The sequence below is a fragment of the Physeter macrocephalus genome, chromosome 12 (genome assembly GCF_002837175.3).
Source record: "Physeter macrocephalus isolate SW-GA chromosome 12, ASM283717v5, whole genome shotgun sequence".
NCBI lineage: Eukaryota > Metazoa > Chordata > Mammalia > Artiodactyla > Physeteridae > Physeter > Physeter macrocephalus.
Genome location: NC_041225.1, coordinates 37,935,385 through 37,946,082, shown reverse-complemented (window position 1 = coordinate 37,946,082; position 10,698 = coordinate 37,935,385).

Genomic DNA, 10,698 nt, shown 5'->3' with positions numbered 1-10,698 from the left:
AAAAGAATTTTCTGACATTGGATGTGTGATGTGAAGAAAAAAAGTCAAGGATAACTCCAAGATGTTTGGCTTCAGTAACTTTAAAGGATGCTGTTGCCATCAAATTAGGGGTAGTAAGCTGAGGATGGAGAAGGCTTGAGGGGTTAGTGCTATAAACGTAATTGTATCCCCCTAAATTCATGTAGAAGACTGTAACCCCCAGTGTGATGGTATTTGGAGACGGGGCCTTGGGAGGTAATTAGGCTTAGATAAAGTTGTAAACGTGAGGCCCTCATAATGGAATCAGTGTCCTCGTAATAAAAGAAACCAGTGCTTGCTTCCTTTCTCTCCCCCACTGCCTTCTCTCGTTCTGTCTCTCCCTGCACACACTGAGGAAAGGCCATGTGAGGACACGCAGAAAAGGTGGCCATCTGCAACCCACGGAGAGACCTCTCATCAGACACTGACCCTGCTGGCACCCTTATCTTGGACTTCCATTCTCCAGAACTGTGAGAAATAAATTCCTGTTGTTTAAGCCCAGTCTGTGGTTTTTTATTATGGCAGCCTGAGCTGACTAACGTAGTTGGTATCAGGAGTTGGTTTTAGACATACTGAATCTGAGATGCTAATTAGATATCTAAGTGGAAATGTAAAGGGTAGGATAGGCTAGTCCGGAGTTTTGAAGCAACACCTGTTTTAGAGATTTAAGTCTGGTAGTCAACAGTTTATTGAAGGTATTTAAAACTGTGGAAATGGATGTGATAACCAAGAGAATGAGTGTAGATAGAGGAGAGGACTAAAGATTTAACATTGGGACACTCCAATATTAAAAGATCAATAAAAAGAAGAGAAAATATCAAAGGAGAGAAGAGAAATGAGTGAGCTAATAGAAAAAACAAGGGAGTGTGATATATGGAAAGCCAAGTGAAGAAAGTGTATCACTCCTTTCTTAATGAAGAAAACAGACTTGTGGACACAGTGGGGGAGGGGGGTGGGAGGGAGGTCTAAGAGAGAGGGGGTATATGTCTACATAGAGCTGATTCACTTTGTTGTACAGCAGAAACTAACACACCGTTGGAAAGCAACTACAGTCCAAGAGGAAAGATGTACTGCAAAAAAAAAAAAAAATTGACAATTGAGCTTAGCAATGTGGAGATCACTGATGATGTTGAGTGGAATGGTTTCAGTGCAGCAATGGGGCAAAGCTTGATTGGCATGAGTTTAAGAAAGAGTGGGAGAGAAATAGGCCACAGTGAATACCAACGGCTTTTCAAGGAGTTTTGCTGGAAAAGGGGAGCAGAGAAATGGGGGTAGTAGTTATAGGGGAAGAGTGAAAAGAGGATTTTTTTAAACATGGGAGAAATGATAGTTTCTTTGTATGCTGATGGAGAATAAAGAGCATAAAACTGATGTAGGAGAGAAAGGGAAGAATTGCTGGAAACTTGTCTACGAGTAGGCAAAAAGCGATGGTATCTAGTGAACTTGTGGAAGATTGGCTTTAGACAGGAGCTTGAAAGTTTATTACTTCTGCTAACAGGTGAGAAGGCAGGTGTGTGTAGATGTGATGGTGAAAGTCTCTGGATGTTCTCTTTTGATTATTTCAAATCCTTCACAATATAGGAAACTGATTATATGCTGAGATTGATGTTTATCAAGGAGGTGTTCGTAGGATTTCCAAAGAGAGAAGAACATCTGAAACAGTTGTCTAGGAGAGTAGGAGAATCGGTAGACCAAGATCTATGGGTTTTTTGTCTGGCAATATTAGGGTCCCATTTGAAGTTCATGGTTGAATTTTAAAGTGAGAGCAGTCATGTGTGGAATTGCATTTTTCTCCAGTCATGCTCAGCTTCATGTGTTCAGACTTAGAGTTGGTAGAGGATTGGATATAACCAGTGGCATAAATTTCACCAAGCAAGTTCAAATCAGTGAGAGAAGGGCAAGGAATGTAACAAGGATTAATGATCAGGATTAACTATGTAATCTAAACTGGGTGAGGAGAAGAGTAAGGACATCAAAAGGAATGAGGGACAGTAAAAGAGTGGTAGGATTAATGGCTTGGAAGTCCCAGTGGAATCAAAGGATTATTGGGTTTGGAAGACGATAGGAAATGAGCTTGCAAGATAGGAGATTGTGGCAGAGAATAAGATGTATGAAATGGAGATTATGGAGAGATTGCTGTGTCTAGGATATGGCAATGGGAAAGAGTGACTGAGGTAGTACGAGAAGATTATTATTATAGGCAAAAATTCAAGTAACTAACAGGTTGGAGTGCCAGGAGAATTTATTTAAATGTACACTGAAATTACCACAAATATGAAAGGAGTAGTATTAGAGAGTGACGTGAGCCAGGCTAAGATTGTTCAGAAGTGAGGGGTATGACCTAGGGACTTCAGATGACAGCAATAATGATGGTTTAGAGGGTGAATTTGATAACCTGGTTTCAAAGCTATGGATTTTTAGGAAGGAGGTAGGGCAAATTCTTGAAAACTGCAATGAAAACATAAAGGACATTTACCCTACTTCAGAATCAGTGGTAGAAGTGGCATGGGAGACACACCAGCCTCCTTTTGAGAAGGCTGCAGCGGAAGCAATGCTTTTAGGGGAGAGCCAAGTTTCCCTCAGTCCAGTAAGGTAGAGAAGGTTCAGCAAGAGGCTGTCACGTTTGAGAAGAGACTCATGGAGCAGAAATAAAAAGACTGATGCTGGCTGGAAATTGATTGGAGTTATTGGAGACTGTGAGATAACTGAGCATGCAGAGGAGGAGGAGTGGACGGGGGAGAAACTGAGGCCAGTTTACCTGTGCTTAGCACTCTCAACAGCTTCATGGAATGTGTCCCAGACTGTGCCTTCCACCTCATGTCTGCTCCTATTCTGTCTTGTACTTTAAGCCACCCAGTGAATTTATAAATAAATTAACTCTCATTTTCTCACTAAAAATGACACGCTTAGAATAATGGACATTCTCAGAAAGACCTGCAGTCCTTCCCAGTTTTCTTTGAGTGAAATTTGTGTCAGAGCATCCTACCTATTCTTTCCATTAGTTTTAGGTGAAGAGCATCCATACCTTCCCCTTCCCCAGCAGGAGAGAGACCCTCCATGCTCAAGAGTTTCTTGTTCTGTCTCATATTTATCCCATATTCACATCCCCTTCTTTCAGATCACCCCATTATGATCAAGAATAAGGGGTCAGGGCCCTGGACTCCTTATGAAAGGCCAGAAGGGAGAATCCCCACAGCAGTGTTGCAGGTTGTTACTGAGTCTCCAAGCTTGGCAAGAGGTTAATGACATTCCTGTTTTGTTACTTTCTATGTTTATTGCTTTATGGATAGACCATGTGGCCTATACTATTTCTACATTTTGTAGTGTATTGAGATTTTCTTCGTGGCCTAGTACTTGATTAATTTTTATAAATATGCCATAGACATTTAAAAATAATGTATATATTTTAGATGTTAGGTACAAAGTTCAATATCGAAAAAGTCTAGCATTGTCATTATAGAACTACAGTTCTGTTTTTTGTGTGTGTACTTCTTTCAGCTTCTGAGAGGTGTATGTTAAAAGTTTTCATGATTTAATTTTTGTTGAATCTCCTTGGATCTAACATTTTTTTCCATTATATAATTTGTTATTGTGTTGTTTGGTGAATAACAGTTTAAATTCTTTTGAGGTATTTTATATTTTCTCAATATAAAATTTCCCTTTTTGTCACATTGATTTTTGCCCTACCTCTGCTTAGATATTAAGAATGCCATTCTTGATTTAAATTTGGTATCAGTTGACAGGAATATCTTGATATTTCCATTCTTTTCAATCTCTTTGTGTCATTCCTTTAAAATATTTAAAAAATATTTTAAATATTAAAAATAATATATTTTTTGATTAAAAATAAAATAAAACTGAATTTTGCATTTTGCTTTTATTTAAAACCTCATGTGACAGTCTTCTTAGAATATGGGAATGTGATGCATTTCTACTTACTGTAATTACTTATATGTTTTCTCTTTTCTGCCATCTTCTTTTGTCTCTTCCTTTTATTATGCTTTCTTATTTGCCCATATTTAACTCGGTGACTTGTCCTGGTTTGATAATTTTTCCCATGTTTTTCCCCTTCTAGTGCTTTAAAAATTTGAGAGCCACTATTTTCATGCTACCTTTAAAATTTCAACATATATGTATTTAAACATATGTTTTCCTATTAACATAGATAACTGAACAATACATATAAAACTTTCTCCCTCTTATCCATTTAAATAAGATGAGATTTTTAGGATACCTTTTCTTTGCTCTTGAGCGCTTCCTTCACCTACACAATGAACTTGAATCATCTGCAATTTTTCAGTTTTTTAAATGCCTATTATGTTTTTATAACTCCTTTCTTAACAATTATATATGTAATGTATATAAAATACATAATTACATAATAATATACATGTATATCTTAACTGTATTTTACTTCATAAGCATATTATCAACAATTATTTGGATAGAAATATACATTTTGCTTGTTTCTCTGCTTGCTCGTGCATTTTTCTTTCTGTGAATTTTTATACTTCTTTTCTTTTTGTTTGTTGGTTTTGAAGAATTATGATTTCCAGAATATTTTTTCAGAAAGGATAAATAGGTGGCATAGTGCATTACTGCTGTTTTAGCTGCCTGCTATGTCTCCTACCTTCTTATGGCAATAAGATGCTTTTCTTTAGAAATTGGCTCCTCTAGCACTAGCCATTTGATGTGACCCTTGTGGTGCTGTAAGTCACCATACTCTATGTCTGTGACCACAGACATGGGTATCTGATCAATGTGTAGCCCATCATAGTACAAGATCACCTGGAGCACAGGGATGTTTTTAAAGAGGTGGCTCAAGTCTGATCAGTCTTTCCAGGGGATTTATATATACTGATGCAGTTTTGATTTGTTTTTACTAGTGGGATGATATAAAATCAGACTAGTTCCAACCATGTTTTCTTCTTTTCCCACAATTTGGAGGAGAGATATGATATATGCAGTAGGAGAGAGAATGATGCCACAGACTGAAAGACAAACAAACAGATCAAGGAGAAAAAGAGAGAGAGAGGAAGAGTTGATGATAATAGTTGAGACTCTGGGCACAGTCAGACTTGCCTGACCCCCTTTCTTCCCAGTTGTTTGAGCCAATAGAGTCCCTCTTCTTTTTTTGAGAGTTATTTATTATTTATTTTTGGCTGCATTGGGTCTTAGTTGTGGCATGCGGGATCATTCGTTGCGGCGCATGGGTTTTCTCTTCATTTGTGGTGCGCAGGCTCCAGGGCGCGTGGGCTCTGTAGTTTGTGGTGCGCAGGCTCTCTAGTTGAGGTGCCTGAGCTCAGTAGTTGTGGAGCACAGGCTTAGTTGGCCCCCGGCATGTGGGATCTTAGTTCCCTGACCAGGGATCGAACCCGCGTCCCCTGCATTGTAAGGCGGATTCTTTACCACTGGACTACGAGGGAAGTCCCTTTTTTTTTTCTTTTTTAAAAAATATTTATTTATTTAGGCTGCACTGGGTCTTAGTTGCAAATAGAGTCCCTCTTCTGTTTAAACTTATTTGAATTAGATTTATTTCATTTGCACTTGAAATAATCCTAACCAATGCAGGTAGAAAACTTTCTGAGTTCTTGCATGTTGAAAAACGTCTTTATTTTGTCCTCATACTTGAATGAGAGTTAATCTGGGCAAAGAATTTTACCTTTTCCTTTAGCCCCCTGTAGACATTTCTCCATTCCTCTCCAGTTTTATTCTTGTCCAAAGACTTACTGCTATCTTAAAGATTATTGTGTTTAGTTACTTATTATGTTTGTTGTTTCTAATGTTTAGAGAGGACAAACCAGATAAACATCACCCTTTACAGATTTTTGCTTTAACAAAACATTTCTACCTGGCTATACATGAAATAGGTTCACTAATTTATTTTTCACCAGCTAAGGTGATTTAAAGTAAATATTTTCAAGCCTATATTCAGGTTTTAGTTCTGAATGCTTTAAAAATATGTCATATATTTCTTGGATTTGGGGACTTCAGAATTAGATCCAGTGTTTGAGAATCTGACTGATCCTGAATATCATGGGAAGATTATTTTATAATTCTTAAATCCTATACTTAACTTATGAATATCAGTTGTGCTTGCTTTAAAAAACAACTGATATTTTGTTGATTCAGCTTTTATTATTATTCAATAAAAGCTAATTCAGCTTTTTATCTTCTGTGATTTCTTGGTCTTGTTTTATTATTCTCGCACAGAGTCTGTCCTTTTCTATGTGTTAATCCACAACAAAAAGTTACACTTGATGGTTTCTGCTCTTCCAATATTAGCTAAGCACTTTATAAGCCTGAGAAGCTATAAAACACTGATATAGAAAGTTTTGATCTACCTCCTAATCCTTTGGTGAAAATTTAAGAAAAGAAAGTAAAGTGAGTCTTCTTTTGGTTTTATGTTGGTTTAGGGAATATTATAATGTAATGAGGAAAAATGATATTTTAAATGAAGCTAGGTCATATTCCATTCAGCTTTTGGTAGCTTATAATTGAATTCATTTGTAAAAGATTACTGATCCAAAATATTTCATGCAATTGATGAACTACAATATTAGACTTTGGGCTTTGGGAAGGCTATAGTGAAGGCAGGGACCAGGGCTTATGGACCTTAATTGCTTTTTTCTAATTACTGAGAAAAAGAACTTCTTTTACTAGGCAGAGTAGGTCAATGTTACTCGAATAGTCACTAGCTCTTAATAGTCATGGGCTATTTTTTAGCAGCAGGCTTCATGGTAGTCATAGCCTAGACCCCTGATATTGGCACTTGAGTACACAAAATAATTATCTAAACTTGTTGAAAATGTATAATTCTGAATCTTAACTTCAGAGATACTTACTCATTAGGTTTGGGGAAGATACCAGGAATTTGTGTGTGTGTGTGTGGGGGGGTGTGGTGTGTGTATTTATGTGTGTTTTTGACAAATATCTTTTTTCCTTTTCTTAAATTGAAGTATAGCTGATTTACAATGTTGTGCCCATCTCTGCTGTGCAGCAGAGTGACTCAGTTATACACATAGAGACATTCTTTTTTAATATTTTTTTCCATTATGGTTTATCACAGGATATTGAATATATAGTTCCCTGTGCTATACGTTAGGACCATGTTGTTTATCCATTCTAAATGTAACAGTTTACATCCACCAACTCCAAACTCCCAGTCCATCCCTCTCCCTCTCCACTTCCCCCTTGGCAGCCACAAGTCTGTTCTCTATGTCTATGAGTCAGTTTATGCTTTGTAGATAGGTTCATTTGTGCCATATTTTAGATTCCACATATAAATAACATCATATGGTATTTGTCTTTCTGACTTACTTCACTTAGTATGATAATCTCTAGTTGCATCCACATTGCTGCAAACAGTGTTATTTAGTTCTTTTTTATGGCTGAGTAGTATTCCACTATATATATATAATATATATATATGTACCACATCTTTATCCATTCATCTGTTGATGGACATTTAGGTTGTTTCCATGTTTTGGCTATTATGAACAGTGCTGCTATGAACATAAGGGTGCACATACCTTTTTGAATTATAGTTTTGTCTGGATATATTTCCAGGAGTGGGATTGCCGGATCATATGGTAATTCTATTTTTAGGTTTCTGAGGAACCTCCATACTGTTTTCCGTAGTGACTTTACCAACTTACTTTCCCACCAACAGTGTAGGAGGGTTCCCTTTTTTATTTTTTTTTTTGCAGTTGACTTACTTCACTTAGTATGATAATCTCTAGTTGCATCCACATTGCTGCAAACAGTGTTATTTAGTTCTTTTTTATGGCTGAGTAGTATTCCACTATATATATATAATATATATATATGTACCACATCTTTATCCATTCATCTGTTGATGGACATTTAGGTTGTTTCCATGTTTTGGCTATTATGAACAGTGCTGCTATGAACATAAGGGTGCACATACCTTTTTGAATTATAGTTTTGTCTGGATATATTTCCAGGAGTGGGATTGCCGGATCATATGGTAATTCTATTTTTAGGTTTCTGAGGAACCTCCATACTGTTTTCCGTAGTGACTTTACCAACTTACTTTCCCACCAACAGTGTAGGAGGGTTCCCTTTTTTTTTTTTTTTTTTTGCAGTACGCAGGCCTCTCACTGTTGTGACCTCTCCCGTTGCGGAGCACAGGCTCCGGATGCGCAGGCTCCGGACGCGCAGGCTCAGCGGCCATGGCTCATGGGCCCAGCTGCTCCGCAGCATGTGGGATCTTCCCGGACCGGGGCACAAACCCGTGTCCCCCGCATCGGCAGGCAGACTCTCAACCACTGCGCCACCAGGGAAGCCCGGAGGGTTCCCTTTTCTCCACACCCTCTCCTGCATTTGTTATTTGTCGACTTTTTCATAATGGCCATTCTGACTGGTGTGAGGTGATGCCTCACTGTAGTTTTGATTTGCATTTCTCTAATGATTAGTGATGTTGAGCATCCTTTCATGTGTTTGTTGGCCATCTGTATATCTTCTTTGGAGAAATGTCTATTTAGGTCTTCTGCCCATTTTTCGATTGGGTTTTTTTTGTTGTTGTTGTTGTTGTTGAGTTTGTATATTTTGGAGATTATCCAGCCCTTGTGGGTCGCAACATTTTCAAATATTTTCTCCCATTCCGTAGGTTGTCTTTTCATTTTATTGTTTTTATGGTTTTCTTTGCAGTGCAAATCTTGTAAGTTTGATTAGGTCCCATTTGTTTATTTTTGTTTTTATTTCTATTGCCTTGGGAGACTGACCTAAGAAAACATTGGTACAATTTATGTCAGAGAGTGTTTGCCTATGCTCTCTTCTAGGAGTTTTATGGTGTCATTTGACAAATATCTTAAGTATCAATAGTTCTGATACTGGTTTTAAAAAGACCAGTTTGAAACCTGACTAGATGTTAGCACTAGGTGGATTTTCCCGTGCACCAAAAAACCTGCCTGCCTGTAGTAATAAGCTTCAAACACCAGCTGGTGTTCAAGGACAATTCTGACTCCAATAGCTTCCATATTGTACTACTAACTTCAATTCTTATCTCTGACACCTCTAGACTTGGTGTCCATATGTGCTTTTTCCAGAATTTGGATTTTGGCCTCTTCTCTAGTGGCTGTGTCTTGACTTATCCAGTAATCTAAGTGTCTTCTGTTCCCTCAAGTACTTTGTACTTCACAGAACCAGTGACCTACCCTGGCCACTGGGCTGGGCTTAGTTTCCCTTAGAGAATAGTGAGTCAGACAGCAATAATGTCATTATAAATTCTGGTGAGATTATAGACGATTATTGTCTACATTTTCACACTTGTACTTTCCTAATGAACATGAATTACTTGTATGAAAATTCTAACACAACAAAAAAATGAGAAAAATGTTCACATCCTGAAATATCACAGGTAATTCTAGCCAGAGGAGGACCATGTGAGAAGAACTGTAACAGTTTTGGTACAACTGGTTAGGTCATTTTTCCAATGTAGCTTCTCTCTTCTGAGCATTTCCTATCTTTCAGTGCCATATAAGATTTCTTAGGGCACATAATGGACTCATTATAGCAGTTTATTTCTCCTTGCTTAATTTCTTTTGACCTTTAAAGTGAGTCTTTCTCTCCCTTATCAGCTCTCCTCTTGAATCCTAGGACCATGACATTGACCTTTATAGCTTATGCTACAGTTTTGTGGTGTCACTTTGATCATGTCACTTCCCACCTCCACCCTCTCGTCTAATCCTCAGTTTAAACTGCTTCAGTGGTGTCCTATTTTTCATAGAGACTGAAGTCTGTAACATGGTCTTAAACGTGTACTCTCATTTTTATTTACTTCTCCGGCCTTCGTTTTGCACTCCAACCATTTTCTTCCCTCTCAGCAGAGATTGCACAAGCTCTTTCTTTTGCTTGGAACTTGGCCCCTGTCTCGTCCCTTCTTCACTTATTTAATTCCTACCCATCTCTTCAGTTCTCACTCACATCTTGGACAAATGTTCCCTGACTTCTGAACAAGGAAAACCTTCCTATTTTAATTCCCATGTTAGCCTGTACGCCTCCTTCCTGAAACTATAATTTTATATTTATTTGTGTGATTATTTTACTGGTGTCCACCAGTCCACCTAGAAGTTTAAGATCCGTGAGAACCGTGATTATCTGCTTTTCTCAATATTGAATCCCAGCTTTTAGCACCATGCCTGGTACACAGCAGGTACTCTTTTGTATTTGTTGAGGGAATGATTATACTTTCTGAATTAAATAATTAAATTGAATTAAGGAATATACATACCAATTATGATAAACACATTAGCATGGCTAGAGTAGCATTCAGAAAAGGGGTCGCCTTCCTGCCTCTGCCCCATAGGTCCCAGACTTGCTTGTTATGATTAGATAGACTGTACAGACCACTAGACCAGATATTTAACTATAACTAAAGAAGCTTTTAAACTCAGACCTAATAAGGTGACCAGTTGATTTGTTTAGAATGTCAACCTGGAATTAACGCTATTTACAGTTTACATATATGTAGTTAAGTATGAATATTTGTCCACCAATTCTAGGATATGAAAATTATCACATTAATTAGTTTTTCTTGAATCAAACTAAACCGTCCTCACTGCTGCCCACCTTGGCTGGCAGGAAGTCTGATCTCAGTCAAGCTTAGACTGCTCGCTCTTCCAGAGACCCATGCCCTTGTTCTCAAGGCTGCCGTGT